Source organism: Callithrix jacchus, chromosome 16, assembly GCF_049354715.1.
Source record: "Callithrix jacchus isolate 240 chromosome 16, calJac240_pri, whole genome shotgun sequence".
NCBI lineage: Eukaryota > Metazoa > Chordata > Mammalia > Primates > Cebidae > Callithrix > Callithrix jacchus.
Genome location: NC_133517.1, coordinates 13,891,621 through 13,897,008, shown reverse-complemented (window position 1 = coordinate 13,897,008; position 5,388 = coordinate 13,891,621).

Sequence of the window (5,388 nt, the reverse complement as noted above, 5' to 3'; positions counted from 1 at the left end):
GTCTTGGAAAGAAACGTTTGAATACCAACTCTTTAGTATTATGCCAACTTCCCCAAAGACGCAAATTCTGGAGGTACTTACTAAAACCAGACTCTAGGCCTTCCCCAAAGGCCTTCTAAATCACCATTTCCGGGGTAGAGCCCTGAAACTCGACAATTTTTAGGCACTTCAGGTGATTCCTAACAACAAGGAAGCAGAGTGAACCCACAGGATAATGATACATTCTTTCAGCGAAGAGGCTCACGCTCATTGTCCAATCACGGCAGCCACTGGGGGTGGGAACCTACCTTTCTTGCTTGTGCTGTGTACAGCCGGACAATAAACCTCCACTTCTTCTTGCTGCTATTGGTCACGTGGACCACGAAATGCTTGGAGGGGCTGGGAACGAGCTGTTTTGAGAGTGAGAGAGCCAATGAGAAACCACAGGAGTAGCTGCTCACCCAGAGTGCTTTGGGGCTGGGGGGGGGGCGTGAACTTAGTCTTCACCTTCCGTAAAACTACAAAGGGTAGCACAAGCTGCCTGCAGTTGGCGGGGCGGGGTGGGGGTGTGGGGTCTGTGTCTGGGGGAAGTTGAGGGGCTGATAGTAAGTAGGGAAAACCTGGGAAGTGATGGTATAAATCCTCTTCCGTCCTTCCTTCCTCCCTCCTTCCCCTCCATCTTTCTTTTCTTTCTTTTTTTTTTAATTGCATTTTAGGTTTTGGGGTACATGTGAAGAACATGGAAGATAGTTGCATAGGTAAACACGTGGCAGTGTGATTTGCTGCCTTCCTCCCCTTCAACTATATCTAGCATTTCTCCCCATGCTCTCTCTCCCCAACTCCCCACCACCCCCCCACTTTCCCTCCTCTATTCCCCCCAACAGACCCCAGTGTGTAGTGCTCTCCTCCCTGTGTCCATGTGTTCTCGTTGTTCAACACCCGCCTATGAGTGAGAACATGCGGTATTTCATTTTCTGTTCTCACGTCAATTTGCTGAGAGTGATGTTCTCCAGGTTCATCTATGTCCCTACAAAGGACACGAACTCATCGTTTTTGATTGCTGCATAATATTCCATGGTGTATATGTGCCACATTTTCCCTGTCCAGTCTATCATAAATGGGCATTTGGGTTGGTTCCAAGTCTTTGCTATTGTAAACAGTGCTGCAATGAACATTTGTGTGCATGTGTCCTTATAATAGAATGATTTATAATCCTTCGGATATATACCCAGTAATGGGATTGCTGGGTCAAATGGAATTTCTATTTCTAGGTCCTTGAGGAATTGCCACACTGTCTTCCACAATGGTTGAACCAATTTACATTCCCACCAGCAGTGTAAAAGTGTTCCTATTTCACCACATCCTCTCCAGCATCTGTTGTCTCCAGATTTTTTAATGATCGCCATTCCAACTGGTGTGAGATGGTATCTCAATGTGGTTTTGATTTGCATGTCTCTAATGACCAGTGATGATGAGCATTGTTTCATATGTTTGTTGGCCTCATATATGTCTTCTTTTGTAAAGTGTCTTTTCAAATCCTTTGCCCACTTTTGAATGGGCTTGTTTGTTTTGTTCTTGTAAATCTGTTTTAGTTCTTTGTATATTCTGGATATCAGCCCTTTGTCAGACAGGTAAACTGCAAAATTTTTTTCCCATTCTGTTGGTTGCCGATTCACTCTAATGACTGTTTCTTTTGCCATGCAGAAGCTGTGGAGTTTGATTAGGTCCCATTGGTCTATTTTGGCTTTTGTTGCCAATGCTTTTGGTGTTTTTGGTCATGAAGCCCTTGCCTACTCCTATGTCCTGAATGGTTTTGCCTAGATTTTCTTCTTTTTATGGTGTTAGGTCTTATGTTTAAGTGTTTAATTCATCTGGAGTTAATTTTAGTGTAAAGTGTCAGGAAGGGGTTCAGTTTCTGCTTTCTGCACATAGCTAGCCAGTTTTGCCAAAACCATTTATTAAACAGGGAATCCTTTCCCCATTGCTTGTTTTTGTAAGGTTTGTCAAAGATCAGATGGTTGTAGATGTGTTCTGTTGCCTCCAAAGCCTCTGTTCTGTTCCATTGGTCTATATCTCTGTTTTGGTACCAGTAGCATGCTGATTTGATTGCTGTAGCCTTGTAGTATAGTTTGAAGCCTGGTAGTGTGGTGCCTCCCACTGTGTTCTTTTTACTTAGAATTGAGTTGGCTATGCGGGCTCTCTTTTAGTTCCATATGAAGTTTAAGGTAGTTTTTTCTAGTTCTGTGATCTTCACAGAAGGTCATTGGTAGCATGATGGGGATAGTGTTGAATCTATAAATTACTTTGGGCAGTATGGCCATTTTCACAATATTGATTCTTCCTAACCGTGAACATGGAATGTTTCTCCATCTGTTTGTGTCCTCTCTTATTTCGTTGAGCAGTGTTTTGTAGTTCTCCTTGAAGAGGTCCTTTACATTCTTTGTTAGTTGTATTCCTAGGTATTTTATTCTCTTTGTAGCAATTGTGAATGGTAGTTCATTCTTGATTTGGCTCTCTTTAAGTCTGTTATTGGTGTATAGGAATGCTTGTGATTTTTGCACATTGATTTTGTATCCTGAGAATTAGCTGAAGTTGCTTATCAGTTTCAGGAGATTTTGGGCTGAGACGATGGGGTCGTCTAGATATACTATCATGTCGTCTGCAAATAGAGACAATTTGGCTTCCTCCTTTTCTATTTGAATACCCTTTATTTCTTTTCCTTGCCTGATTGCTCTGGCTAGAATTTCCAGTACTATATTGAATAGGAGTGGTGAGAGAGGGCATCCTTGTCTAGTGCCAGATTTCAAAGGGGTTGCTTTCAGTTTTTGCCCTTTCAGTATGTTATTGGCTGTTGGTTTGTCATAAATAGCTTTTATTATTTTGAGATACGTTCCGTCAATACCGAGTTTATTGAGGGTTTTTAGCATAAAGGGCTGCTGAATTTTGTCAGGGGCCTTCTCTGCATCAATTGAGATAATCATGTGGTTTGTGTTTTTGGTTCTGTTTATGTGGTTAATTATGTTTATAGACTTGCGTATGTTGAACCAGCCTTGCATCCCTGGGATGAATCCTACTTAATCATGGTGGATAAGCTTTTTGATGTGCTGTTGCATTCGGCTTGCCATTATTTTATTGAAGATTTTTGAGTCAATGTTCATCATGGATATTGGCCTGAAGTTTTCTTTTCTTGTTGAGTCTCTGCCGGGTTTTGATATCAGGATGATGTTGGTCTCATAAAATGATTTGGGAAGGATTCCCTCTTTTTGGATTATCTGGAATAGTTTCAGGAGCTATGGTAACAGTTCCCCTTTGTGTGCCTGTAGAATTCAGCTGTGAACCCATCTGGACCCAGGCTTTTTTTGTGTGGTAGGCTCTTAATTGCTGCCTCAGCTTCAGATCTTGTTATTGTTCTATTCATGGTTTTAACTTCTTCCTGGTTTAGGCTTAGGAGGACACAAGTGTCCAGGAATTTATCCAATTCTTTCATGTTTACTAGTTTATGTGCATAGTGTTGTTTGTAATATTCTCTGATGATGGTTTGAATTTCTGTGGGATCTATGGTGATTTCCCCTTTATCATTTTTTATTGCATCTATTTGGTTATTCTCTCTATTAAAAAAAATTTATCTGGCTAGTGGTCTATTTTGTTGATCTTTTTGAAAATCCAGCTCCTGAATTTATTGATTTTTTTGAAGGGTTTTCGTGTCTCTATCTCCTTCAGTTCAGCTCTGATCTTAGTTATTTCTTGTCTCCTGCTAGGTTTTGAGGTGTTTTGATCTTGCTCCTCTAGCTCTTTCAGTTCTGACTATAGGGTGTCAATTTTGGATCTCTCCACTCTTTGCATGTTGGCACTTATTGCTATGTATTTTCCTCTAGAGATTGCTTTAAATGTGTCCCAGAGATTCTGGTGTGTTGTGTCTTCATTCTCATTGGTTTTGAGGAACTTCTTTATTTCTGCCTTCATTTCATTGTTTATCCAGTCAACATTCAAGAGCCATTTGTTCAGTTTCCATTAAGCTGTGCAGTTCTGAGTTAGTTTCTAAATTCTGAGTTCTAACTTGATTGCACTATGGTCTGAGAGACGGTTTGTTATGATTTCAGTTCTTTTGCATCTGCTGAGGAGTGATTTACTTCCAATTATGTGGTCAATTTTAGAGTATGTGTGATGCGATGCTGAGAAGAATGTATATTCTGTGGATTTGGGGTGGAGAGTTCTGTAAATGTCTATCAGGGTTGCTTGTTCCAGGTCTGAGTTCAGGTCCTGGATATCCTTGTTAATTTTCTGTCTGGTTGATCTGTCTAATATTGAGAGTTGAGTGTTAAAGTCTCCCACTATTATTGTGTGGGAGTCTAAGTCTCTTTGTAAGTCATTAAGAACTAGCCTTATGTAGCTGGGTGCTCCTGTATTGGGTCTGTATATATTTAGGATCGTTAGCTCCTAATATATATATTATATATATATTATCGATATTGTTGTATCGATCCTTTTATCATTATGTAATGTCCTTCTTTGTCTCTTTTGATCTTCATTGCTTCAGAGTCTATTTTATCAGAGACGAGAATTGCAACTCCTGCTTTTTTTTTCTCTCCATTTGCTTGGTAAATCTTCCTCCATTCCTTTATTTTGAGCCTTTATGTATCCTTGCATGTGAGATGGGTTTCCTGGATACAGCACACTGATGGGTTTTGGCTTTTTATCCAATTTGCCAGTCTGTGTCTTTAGCCCATTTTCTTTTAGGGTTAATATTGTTATGTGTGAATTTGATACTGCCATTTTGATGCTAGCTGGCTGTTTTGCCCATTAGTTGATGCCCATTAGATTCTTCATTTTGTTGATGCTCTTTACCATTTGTTATGTTTTTGGAGTGGCTGGTACTGGTTGTTCCTTTTTATGTATAGTGCCTCTTTCAGGAGCTCTTGTAAAGCAGGCCTGGTGGTGACAAAAATCTCTGAGTACTTGCTTGTTTGCAAAGGATTTTATTTTTCCTTCACTTATGAAGCTCAGTTTGGCTGGACATAAAATTCTGGGTTGACAGTTCTTTTCTTTAAGAATGTTGAATATTGGCCCCCACTGTCTTTTGGCTTGTAGGGTTTCTGCCAAGAGATCTGCTGTGAGTCTAATGGACTTCCCTTTGTGGGTAACCCAACCTTTCTCTCTGGCTGCCCTTAGCATTTTCTCCTTCATTTCAACCCTGGTGAATCTGAAGATTTTGTGCCTTGGGGTTGCTCTTCTTGAGGAATATCTTTGTGGTGTTCTCCGTATTTCCTGGACTTGAATATTGGCCTGCCTTGCTAGATTGGAAAAGATTTCTTGGATCATATCCTGAAGAGTGTTTTCCAGCTTGGATTCATTCTCTTTGTCACATTTGGATACACCTATCAAACGTAGATTAGGTCTCTTCACATAGTC